This window comes from Beta vulgaris, chromosome 9 (assembly GCF_026745355.1).
Source record: "Beta vulgaris subsp. vulgaris cultivar EL10 chromosome 9, EL10.2, whole genome shotgun sequence".
NCBI lineage: Eukaryota > Viridiplantae > Streptophyta > Magnoliopsida > Caryophyllales > Amaranthaceae > Beta > Beta vulgaris.
The window spans coordinates 46042933-46056363 of NC_079210.1; the positions used below are offsets into that span (position 1 = coordinate 46042933).

General features: G+C 33.0%; 1 pseudogene; it reads left to right on the top strand.

Annotated features, from left to right (window-relative positions):
• The first annotated feature begins 6198 nt into the window (after positions 1-6198).
• On the top strand, positions 6199-7073 carry LOC109136140 (splicing factor 3B subunit 6-like protein; annotated as a pseudogene).
• Positions 7074-13431: the final 6358 nt, after the last annotated feature.

Genomic DNA, 13431 nt, shown 5'->3' on the forward strand with positions numbered 1-13431 from the left:
GTAACTACAAATGTCCATGTGAATTTTGCTAACATGGTAACTATGTTGGTGGAAAGTGAATTTGTCACCACTTCTAAAACTCACACTGACCAAGCTGAAGCTGCTGCTCCAGTTGTAACTACAAATGTCCATGTGAATTTTGCTAACATGGTAACTATGTTGGTGGAAAGTGAAGAACCAACATCTTATTATGAGGCAGCATCTCAACCTGGATGGGTGGAGGCCATGACAAAAGAGTTACAGGCTCTTCAGGATAATGAAACCTGGGATATCACAACTCTCCCACCTGGCAGGAAGGCCATAGGCTGCAGATGGGTCTATAAGTCCAAATACAAAGCTGATGGCAGTTTGGAAAGGAAGAAAGCAAGACTGGTGATTCAAGGATGTAGTAAAAAACAAGGCATTGAGTACACTCATACTTATGCCCCTGTAGCCAAGATAAGCACCATTAGAGCTCTATTGGCAGTTGCTGCAATGAACTCTTGGCACACTTGTCAAATGGATGTGCAAAATGCATTTCTGCATGGTGATCTACATGAAGACATATATATGCATATACCTCCTGGTTACACTTCTCCTGTTAGTGTATCAAATCAGAGGGAGTGTAGACCATTAGTATGCAAACTTAAAAAAGCCCTGTACGGCCTTAAACAGGCACCTAGACAGTGGTTTGCCAAGCTGTCTAGTGCTTTATTGTCTTTTGGTTTCACTCAATCGTATGCAGATCACTCTTTATTCATTGAGCAAACTGACAACACCTTCACTGCCATTCTCATCTATGTAGATGACTTAATTATCACAGGCAACAATATCACTCAAATAGAGAAGGTAAAGAGGCTTCTTAGCTCTCAGTTTCACATGAAGGACTTGGGACATCTAGGCTACTTTCTTGGCATGGAATTCTCTAGGACATCTCAAGGCATCTTTATTTCACAAAGGAAGTATGCTCTTGATTTGTTAAAAGAGTATGGTGTAGACAAACAGAAGCCCTTGAGACTTCCTTTAGACACTCATATGAAGCTTGAACCTGATGACAAGGGAGCTCTCTTGTCTAATCCAGAATCCTACAGAAGGCTAGTGGGTCAGCTTATCTATCTTACTCTATCTAGACCTGATATTAGTTTCTCAGTTCAGCTTCTCAGTCAATTCATGCAACAGCCTACATCTGTGCATATGCAAGCTGCTAGAAGGGTGTTAAGATACATCAAATAGGCTCCTGAACAAGGGATTCTCTTGGCAAGTCACAGCTCAGCTAAACTCACTGCCTACTGTGACTCAGACTGGGCCTCATGTCCTTTTTCCAGAATGTCTACAACTGGCTATTGTGTTCTCTTAGGATCCTTTCCTATATCATGGAAAAGAAAGAAGCAAACTGTTGTTGCTAGATCATCAGCAGAGGCTGAGTATAGAGCCATGGCTCTTACAACCTGTGAGATCACTTGGTTAGTGTCTCTCTTGAAAGAGCTTGGTCTCAAAAACCTTCCTGCAGCTGTGCTGAAATGTGACAATCAAGCAGCAATATCAATAGCTGCTAATCCTGTATACCATGAGAGGACCAAACATATAGAAGTGGACTGTCACTTCATCAGAGACAAAGTCAAGCAAGGGGTTATTGAAACTTCCTATGTTCCTTCCAGAGATCAAATAGCTGATGTTCTTACCAAAGCTCTTCCAGCTAATCAATATGGCAGGCTTCTCAGCAAGATGGGAGTGTTCTCTCCTATCCACTCTCATCTTGAGATGGAGTGTAAAGGAAAATAGAATGAATGAGCTCCATAGACACATGTGATATGCACATGGCCTTAGTAAAGTTCTTTGTCTTTATTTAGGATGATGTGTAAAGGATCCTCCTAGGGATTATAACCTAGGGAAAGGTTCCTAGTATAAATATCTGATGTAATAGAAACATGACACAACACTGAAATATATAAAAACACAATACCACAAGGAGGAGCCGCCACTTTAAAGCTTCCTACCTACCAAACAATCTGCATTGATTCTTGCTGGACTATAGCAGCTGATTATCTCATCTTTCTACATCTTAATATTTGTCTACAATAGTGACTACTACACATCGGAGTTGCAAATGTTTAGCAGGTATTGTGGAATTTATACCTTAGAAGATTGTAAGATTGTTACTACTCCTAGTGCTCATCAGCAGATATTTTGGCCTATTCCTACTTGGTTTGCGTCCTCCAATTAGGAAATAATGCCATTCTGAATTTGATGAGAGACTGCTGCAGTGCTAGTGTTTTCTTTCATTTGAATTGTTTGTTTTATCGAACTCTGTTTTGAATCATTTGAGAAGTTTAAGTTTATCGAACTCTGTTTTGTATCATTGGACTAGATTTTTTTTTTTTTTTGATTGGGAAATTAAGTGAGCCCAAGGGCTAACCCCTACCAAGGCTACTAGCCTTGTGGGAACTACCAGCACATTGGCTAGTAATGCATGCAAAACATGCTAAGGAAATACCCCAACAAATGCTGGGGGTAAGGATCGAACCCCTGACCTCAGAGATTAGAGGGGAGCGCTCTACCACATGAGCTAGCTCCTCATCCTTGTATCATTGGACTAGATTAAGTTTATCAAAATCTGTTTTGTTTTCAAGTAAGTGGGAAGCAAACCTTGTTCTTGAATTACGTCTAATGATCTGATACAGTACATTCATATATAGTGTTGACTGTTGATAATGCAATATGGTAGAAACAATTTTTGGTTTCTTTTGGAAGTTGATGAGAAATTATAGTTCTCAAAAACAACTTTTTATAGTCACTCAATGTGAAACAATTTTTCATACTCATTTTTTTGCAACTTACCTCTAAAATTAATTTTATTTTTTTGCATAATGAAACCTAAACCAATTTTTTTGTGTGTTCCATGTTGAGTGTTACTTTTTTTAATTACAATTCTTTATTTTACTCTCCCTCCCATCTTAACCTCCTATTAAACATAAACCCAGATATTCTTACCCCCTCATTTCTTTCTTGCACTCTCTCTTTTCCACAAACACTTCTCTAAACATAAACCTCTACATGAACCCCCCCATACTGCCATATCTGTGGCTGCGCACATAAGCATGCCTCTTTTCATAACATTCTGAGCAGTCGGAGTCTCGGAGAACCATATGAATCAAGATCAAATAGCGAGCAATTAATAATAAATAATTGTAAGTTAATTACTTCTGATTGGTTCATAAATTCTCATAGAAGTTGAAAATAACGTCCATTATTTTTTTTAATGACTAAGCTAGTTAGTGTCTCGAGCAATGCTCCAGGTTGTTGTTATTCTTAATTTTTTGTGAAATAAGGAAAAGTAAAAAGGTAATGACATGATATATAATAATTGTATGATATATTGAAAAATAAACATTTGAGGATGAAAGTAATAGCTTAACTCTCTTTTTATAATGAATTGGAGTAGCAGTTTATATCTATAATAATTTCTTGTTATTATCATAAATAAGTTAGGTATATAACTATTTATGTAAATCTTTTAATAAGATATAATTATAAGACCTTATGATTTTTTATTTAGAAATTATAAACTATGTTGTTATGTTGAATTCATGGTTAACCTTTCACTTTTCATTTCACAGGTCACATGTTAGATACCTTGTAACTACACACTATTATTTTTTTTTAATTTGAAGATTTAAATTGAAAATAAAGCATTTGCGTTATAGCCTTAAATAAGAGTGCCACGACACACGAATTTTATTATGAACACCTTTTAATGTATAGAAGTATAGATTATATTTTATTACAAAAAAAATGAAGTGAATATAACCTCACCTAAATATATAATCAATATACAATTATACACCCCCATTCCACCCCATTCTATACATAACTAGTTTTTAGGCTCGAGCTATGCCTCGTACAATGATATTTTTTATTTATTAATATTATACTTTAAAATATTAACACTAAACATGACTTGGTTTAGTGGTTAACACTTTAACATATGACCTTTAAGTTATGAGATCAAATCTTATTCAAAGCATTTTCTAATTTTTTAATTGTACGTGAATTACATAAATTAAAAATTCTTAAAGGAGAGCTACAACCTACACATGGTACCGTTCCTTGTTTAGTAACGCCTTTTAATCTATTAATATAAATGTGAACTAATTATTTCATCGGTCGGATACACTGTCATACTAAATACTACCACAATTAATCTTGTTTACATAATTAAATTCACTAGAAATAAGAAATAATTAGTAGTGAACTTTAGAGTCCGTTTTCTTCAACATATTTTTGTTTATTTAAACTTATTAAATCTAATTAAACTTATTAAACCTTATTTTATAAGTTTGCCACACTTATCTTTGCTTATTTTTTTTTATACTTATCATTCCTTATTCTATAATTGTGTTAAACTTAAGTTTGTGCACACAACAAGCACGTCGCACAATACCTAGTACATGAAGTATTGCTCACAATATCTAGAGTCAAACTGTTGCACTTATTAAGAAACAAATGTTAGTATATGATAGGCAAATTTATGGTTAAATGCAAAAAACTGGACATAAAATGAAAAAGGACTATGGCTTACAAGTAATGAACCCCACACCCAAATTAATATTCTATAAATGGAACTGAGAAAAATATAACTAGAAACTTAAAAGCTGAACGACCGGGGGGGGGGGGGTTGTTCGACCCTGATCATTCATGATTCATGTTAATACTAGTTGTACGCCTGGAATAACATGCTATAACATTACTTCATTTTGTGATTTAGAGGCGCGGAAAGCCTTTTTTTTTTTAACTCTTTGGTATGTTTAACGTGAAGAAAAAAACGAATTTCTTTTTTAATATTTGGTGGGGCTTGTGCCACCCAAGATCCTTCATAGGTCCGTCCCTGCCTTTAGATTTCTTCTTTTTGCCTCTAATAAATAAAATTGGTATAAGTAGTGGTTTAATTTAATTGATATCACCATAGATATTATTGTATTTATATATATTCGGTATCGGTTGACCATTATACACTTTATGTATCATATCGTAAAAATTTTTAACAATTAGAAAAGATGATGTATCTAACATAAACTATTAATTGAAAAGGTGAACATATCCTGACTTGGTAAATCAGTTGGAAATTCAGGGAAATTCTCAAGCCAAACGCGTTGAATATCCACTACAAAATTGTGTTCAGCAATTGAATGGGCCAAAAAAAATTGGTACTAAAAATGGATATTGATATCTATACGAATATATTAAAAGGCGTGCGTAAACCGGGAATGGTGCCACGTGGTACAATAAAAAAATTAGAAATTGCATTTAGTGATATCATATCAAAGTACAATATTAATAAATGAAAATTTTCTTACCCGGGGCATAGCCCGGACCTAATAACTAGTTGGTACTAAAAATGAGTACCAATATAAACCACTTTGTGAACCAATTCTATGCTGACATAAAAATAAATTGTAAACTAAAGTATAATGACATCGGAGCATAAATTTGCAGAAATTATTATGTTTATAAAGTGTTATTCTTCCTACATATTCATGTAGGAAGGAGAAATTATAGGAAAACACAACTGGAAGTTAATTTGTTCAAAGAAAATGGTGTGAAGTATCACTTCAATATTCAATGGGACAAAACACAATTTTTTAGCTCCTTAAAAAAAAAACACAATATTTTAGAATTTAGAGTGTGACTGTAGGATAAATAGCATATGTTGTTATTCATATTAACACAATGCAATAAAAAATTATAAATCACTGTTTGTAATTTTTTGGGCCTACCTTTCGGGAACTCGTGGTAAGATGAATTTTCTCTAGGCTGTTCTCGTACAAAGGCCACTTGATCTTTTTTTTTTTAATATATAAGAGATCAAGAGAAGATGGTATACATAATGTCCACATGAAAAGTCTAAAACACTCATCACTTTTGATGTTCTTTGATTTAGTCAAACCAACTTATTATGTGTATTCTTTTGCTCAAAATTCATTTAAAAAAAATTAATATTAAAAATCACTCACAATCTTTTTAAATTTTTTACATTAGCAAATTAATATATATAAATTTGTCTAACTATTAATATTGCATAATTTAAAATGTAATTATAATTATATTACATATAAAATATAATAGAATAACGAGTTTTATAATTAATACACAATTATACCTAAAATTATTATTCTTTTCTAGCACCACAAGACATTCGTTAGTGGGCTCGTTGAGCAAATTTACTCCAGATTACAATGGTCATTTTTTTTAACGCGTTAATAAGAACTCTAACGGGAATTTTTTTTAATGCGTTTATTTTAAGCGACAAAGCAATTTCACAAAACCGCCTTACTTTCAATATCTTCCATCTTTAAATACCAGTTCTTCCCTAACTCATCACGTTAGAACATTGTCTGAAAAAAATCTCAAAGAAAATTCAGAATTTCATTCATCAGACCTCAAATTTACGAACCTTAACCCTAAAAAATGTCGATTAGTGTAAGGAAAGCTAACATTCGTCTACCTCCAGAAATTAACAGAGTTCTCTAAGTTTGAAATCTTCCCTTCAACATCACCCGCGAAGAAATGTACGACATTTTCGGAACGTACGGAGCAATTCGACAAATTGGTGTCGGAACTAATAAGGATACTCGAGGAACTGCGTTCGTAGTTTACGAGGATATTTGCGACGCTAAAACTGCCGTCGATCATCTCTCTGGGTTTATGTACTGTGCTAATGGTTTCTCATTGTGCTGTATTATCAACCCGCTAAGATGAACAAGAAGGTTGATTTCAAAAAGAAGGAAGAGGAAATCACGAAATTGCAGGAGAAATATGGAGTTTCTACTAAAGATAAGTGATTATTTCTGTTGTTGTTTGATTGTTGTGTTTTTTGTTTTTATTTTTCTGGGGTTAGTTTTATGCGGGGTTTTTGGGATGAATGTAAATTGTGGTTGGTTGAATTTTTTGTATTTTCGGAATTGATTGTTACTACTTACTATTGTAGTATTGACTTGCTAGTATAAACTATGAAATTGGGCATTTGTTGCTCTTTAACTGACAATATCATGATGTGTTTTCATCAAACACGGCAACAACGTCTATCCAGTTTAGTAGTGCATGTTGTACATTACTTGATATAGGTATTTGGGTGGAATAGGTGGAATGGATGTACTCTGGATGGGTGTTATAGTTGAGGAACTTAATGGCTCTTAAATGTTTGTAAGGAAAACATATTTTGGGAGGAAAGCAGGCTTGTTTGTGGTTACCATGATGGTTTGTAACTATATTATAAAATAAATCATTTCAAGGGCGACATTTTAATTTATATAATTGTTGATTCTTGTACAATCGATTGGGTGAAATAGATAGTTAGATACCATTCTAGAGTTTGGTAGATGTAGTTGATGTTTTGGTGCATCTTTAAACTTCTATTTGGCCTAAGCTTTTGTAAGTATCATGTTATATTTCTAACGTCTCCATCTATTAGAGCTTATTTACCTCGTAGAATGGGAAGTGGTTTGGAGAAATGATTTAGAGCTTTTCTTACATGTTAGAATGGTAGTTGATTGGTGTCATCTTGACTTATTATCTCATTAAGTGCTCCTTCATTAATCACCTTTAAATCTGTCAGATTTGATTACCTTGCTATTGCTTGATTGGTCTTAGTAAGAGATACGTGAATAAAGCGTAAGTGATGAACTTAAGCCAAAAACTTCACTTCTGTTGTTTGATGGTGGTTTATACATTATAGAGTCATGTTTCCATGTGGTTGTATGATGAGGGAAAATCATAGAACTCGGTGAAAGCGTGAAAATTGGATGGATGAGCTCAAACTGGTAGTAAACCTATCGTAGGTGGTTATGGAATATTTTGTGAAATTAATGAATTCAAACATAAATGATATGTATAGTGTAAAAGTTTCATTATGGGGTTTCAGTGTTGTGGATACAATATGATTTTATAATTGGATGGAGCTCCATGATTTGACAATGCGAAGGTAAGCTCTTTGGAAGTAATGTGTGTTTGACTTGTGGTGAAATTTGTAATAGTTAGAGGTTTGAAAGTGAGTTGGTACAAAGCATTTGTGGGTCTTTGAGATTTGAAAGTATATGTCTAAATGTGTCTTTTAATGGAAATATGTTAAGAATAGTATGAGTTGATTTGGGATAAGTATTAATTAAAAGAAAACTTACTTCACTTGTGTTGATGTAACACAAATTATGAATCGTGTAAATGTAGAGCATTTTGCATGATTGATAAATATGTTTTGGTACTATTGGATATATTTTGTTTAAGTGTTGAACATGATGTATTATGGGTTTACTGTGGTCTACATCGACCTCCAAATGGACATTTTCTTGTGTGGGGATAACGATGCTAGGATAAGTTTCTGTGAGAGATGATCTTTAGTGTGTTCAGTTCTTCAACATTGGGATCTCAAATAAAGTGAGCTGTTGATTTATATGTTCATGATAGAATCATTGAGGGCTTTTTGTGGCGGGTTTTGTATTTTATGTGGCTGTTTTTTTTCCCTCTTAGGCATGTCGAGGTCCTTGGTTTTGATGGGTTGTAAGTTGATTGAATTGGAAGGGCGTTGAAGGGATAGTATCTTTCTCTAATTTGCTAGATACATTGATTTTTAAGAGTTGGTATATGATTGTAAATGAGGAAGTCTATAAAAAATGAAAGGAATATGTTCTAGTGGAGTTATTACAATAAGATGTTTTGAGAATAAATTTTTGCGAGGAAGTAATGTGTGTTTTGACTTATGGTGAATTTTGTAATTGCGAGGTTTGAAAGGAAGTTGGAGTAGAGATTTGCATGTCTTTGAGATTTGGAAGTATATATATCTCTTATGGCTTTTGATAGAAATATGTTAGAGGATAGTAAGATGTGATTTGGGGTAAGTATTAATTCAAGGAAAACTGACTAGTTGTGTTGGTGGAACACAAATTACGATATGTGTAGAGTGTAGTTATGGATCATTTTGCATGATTGAGAAATTTGGTTCAGTCAATGGTTATATTTTGTTTAAGTGTTGAGCATGATGTACTATGGGTCTATTGTGGTCTACATTGATCTTTTAATGGACATTTTCCTTTGTGGGATTAAGCAATATTTAGTTATGTTGTTTGAGAATAATGTGTTAAGTTGTTATTCAACATTGGGATCCGGAACTTGAATAACAAGAGTTCATTTATTTGGTATCATGATAGAATGATGAAGACCCTTTTGTGGTGATTTTTGGATTATATGTTAGGTGTTATTCCCTCTTAGGCATGTCGAAGTTCTTGGAGTTTTATGAGTTCTAAGATGATAGAACTAAGGGATTTCGAGCAAGTATCTTCTCTCTAGTTTGTTACATATGTGGAATTTTAAAAGTAGTAGATGATGTTAAATGAGGGAGATAATGAGAAATAGAAGGAATTTGTTCTTAATGGAGTTGTTATAATAGGATGTTATGTGGGTAAATTATTAAGAGGAAGTAATGTGTGTTTTGACTCATGGTGAGTTTTGTAGTTGTTAGAGGTTTGAAAGCTAATTGGTGTAGTGATCTTTGTCTTTGAGATTTGGAAGTATGTTTCTTCTATGACCTTTGATGGAAATATGTTAAGAATCATAAGAAGTGGTTACGGATAAGTATTGATTCAACGGAAATTGACTTCGTTGTGTTGGAATACAAATTACGAATCATTGGGTTATGAAGCATTTTTGAATGATTAAGATTTTTTTTTGAACTATGATATTATTTGTTTAAATGTCGAACATGACGTACAATAGGTTTATTGTGGTCTACATTGATATTTAAATGGGCAAGATAAGCACTACTAGGATATGCTTTTTGAGAGACAATCTTTAGTGTGTTAAGTTGTTCTTCAACATGGGGATCTTGAATAATGTGAGTTTTTATTGTTATGGTATGTTAGACGAATCATCAATGCCTTTTTGTGGTGGGTTTTGGATCCCATGTTAGTATTTTTTTTCTTCTTATGTATGTTGATGTCCTTGGGATTTTTATGTCTTTTAAGTAGATGGAGTTGTATGTTTATGAAAACTGGAAGGGATTTAAAGTGAGCGCACATCTCTCAAGCATGCTAGAAACCTGGATTGTTTGGAGTTGATATATAATGTTAAATGAGGTAGTTTTTGAGAATTGAATCGAACCTATTTTAAGTGGGGCTGTTGTAGTAGGATGTTTTGAGGATAAATTATTGTGAGGAAGTAGTGTGTTTTTTTATTTTTTTTTACTTATGGGGAGTTTTATAATTGCTAGAGGTTTGAAAGATAGTTGGAGTAGTGATTTGTTGTCTGTTTTGTAGTTGTTAGAGCTTTGAAAGCTAGGTGGGGTAGAGATTTGCGTATCGTTGATATTTAGAAGTATATGTCTTTTGTGTCTCTAGATGGAATATGTTAGAGAATAGTAAGAAGTGATTTAGAATAAGTATTAATTCAAAGAAAGCCGACTTTAATTGTGTTGGTGGAACACAAATCATTAATCGTGTAGTTATTGATCATTTTGCATGATTGAGAAATTTGGTTTAGTCAATGGATATATTTTGTTTAAGTGTTGAAAATGATGTACTATGGGTTTATTGTGGTATATATTGATCTTTTAGTGGACATTTTCCTTTGTGGTATTAAGCAATATCTGGTTATGCTATTTGAGAATAGGGTGTTAAGTTGTTCTTCAACATTGGGATCAGGATCCCCAATAACGTGAGTTCATTTATTAGGTATTATGACAGAATAATGAAGGCCCGTTTGTGGTGATTTTTGGATTATTCGTTGGTGTTTTTCCCTTTAAGGCATGTTGAGGTTCTTGGAGTTTTATGTGTTGTAAGTTGATGGAACTAAGGGATTTGAAGCAATTGTATTTTCTTTAGTGTGTTAGATATGTGGATTTTTTAAAGTAGGTAGATGATGCTTATGAGAAATAAAAGGAATCTGTTCTTAGTGGAGCTGTTATAATAGGATATTTTGAGGATAAATTATTGAGAGGAAGTAATGTGTGTTTCGACTTACAATGAGTTTTGTAGTTGTTAGAGGTTTGAAAGCTACTTGGTGTAGTGATATGTGTCTTTGAGATTCGAAATTATGTGTCTTCTATGGCCTTTGATGGAAATATGTTAAGAATCGTAAGAAGTGGTTAAGGAGAAGTATTGATTCAATAAAAATTGAATTGAGCTGTGTTGATGGAATACAAATTATGAATCGTGTGGTTATGAAGCATTTTGAATGGTTCAAAGATTTGTTTCTAAACCATGATATTATTTGTTATTATGTTGAACAAGATGTACTATGGGTTTATTGTGGTCTACATTGGTATTTAAATGGGCTAGATAAGCACTGCTAGGATAAGCTTTTTGAGAGATAATCTTTAGTGTGTTAAGTTGTTCTTCAACATTAGGATCTTTTGTAACGTGAGTTGTTTATTGTTATGGTATGTTGACGAATCATCAATGCTTTTTTGTGGTTGGTTTTGGATCATAATAATGTTTTTTTGTTCTTATGTATGTTGAGGTCCTTCGGATTTTTATGTCTTTCAAATTAATGGAGTTTTATATTGATGAGAATTGGAAGGGCTTTGAAGCGAGCGTATGTCTCTTTAGTTTGCTAGATATGTGGATTTTTAGGAGTTGGTATATAATGTTAAATGAGTTAGTTTTTGAGAAGTGAATCGAACCTATTTTAAGTGGAGTTCTTATAATAGGATGTTTTTGAGGATATATTATTGTAAAGAAGTAGTATTTTTTTTTTTACTTATGGGGAGTTTTATAGTTGCTAGAGGTTTGAAAGATGCTCGAGTAGTGATTTGCCGTCTGTTTTATAGTTGTTAGAGGTTTGAAAGCTAGTTGGAGTAGAGATTTGCGGATCTTTGAGATTCGGAAGTATTTGTCTTTTTTCGCTCTAGATAGAATATGTTAGAGAATAGTAAGATGTGTTTTAAGATAAGTATTAATTCAAAGAAAGCCGACTTTAATTTTGATGGAACACAAATATGAATCGTGTAGTTATGGATCATTTTGCATGATTGAGAAATTTAGTTTAGTCAATGAATATATTTTGTTTAATTGTTAAACATGATGTACTATAGGTTTATTGGGTCTACATTGATCTTTTGAGGGACATTTTCCTTTGTGGATTCAGTTATGCTGTTTGAGAATAGTGTGTTAAGTTGTTCTTCAACACGGGGATCGAGATTTTGAATAACATGAGTTCATTTATTTGGTATCATGATAGAATAATGAAGGCCCTTTTGTGGTGATTTTTGGATTATATGTTAGGTATTTTTTCCTCTTAAGCATGTCGACGTTCTTAGAGTTTTATGTGTTATAATTTGATGTAACTGAGGGATTTGAAGCAAGTGTATTCGTTCTAGTTTGTTAGTTATGTGGATTTTTAAAAGTAGTAGATGATGTTAAACGAGGGAGCTTATGAGATATAAAAGGAATTTGTTCTTAGTGGAGCTGTTATAATAGGATTTTTTGATTAAATTATTCAGAGGAAGTAATGTATGTTTTTGACTTATGGTGAGTTTTGTAGTTGTTAGAGGTTTGAAAGCTACTTGGTGTAGTGATTTGCGTTTTTGAGATATGGAAGTATTTGTCTTTTATGGCCTTTGATGGGAATATGTTAAGAATCGAACCGTAGGAAGTGGTTAAGGAAAAGTATTGATTCAATAAAAATTGACTTTATAATGGAATACAAATTACGAATTGAGGGGTTATGAAGCATTTTGAATGATTAAGATTTTTTTTTGAACTATGTATTATTTGTTTAAATGTCGAACATGATGTACTATTTATTTATTGTGGTCTACATTGATATTTAGATGGGCTAGATAAGCACTGATGGGATAAGCTTTTTGAGAGACAATATGTTAATTTGTTCTTCAACATTCGAATCTTGAGTAACGTGAGCTGTTTATTATTATGGTTTGTTGACGAATCATCAATGCCTTTTTGTGGTGGGTTTTGGATCATATGTTAGTGTTTTTTTCTTCTTATGTATGTCGAGGTCCTTGGGATTTTTAAGTCTTTTATTTCGATGGAATTATATATTTTATGATAACTGGAAGGTTTTGAAGCGAGCGTATGTCTCTTGAGTTTGCCAGATATGGGATTGTTATGAGTTGGTTTATAATGTTAAATGAGGTAGTTTTTGAGAATTGAATCGAACCTATATTAAGTGGAGCTGTTATAATAGGATGTTTTGAGTAGTTATTTGGTGACTTGTTGTCGGTTTTGTAGTTGTTAGAGCTTTGAAAGCTAGTTGGAGTAGAGATTTGTGGATCTTAGAGGATGTCTTTTGTGGTTCTAAATGAAAATATGTTAGAGAATAGTAAGAAGTGATTTGGGATAAGTATTAATTCAAAGAAAGCTGATTTTAATTGTGTTGATGGAACAAAAATCATGAATTATATAGTTTTATGGATCATTTTGCATGATTGAGAAATTTGGTTTAGTCAAT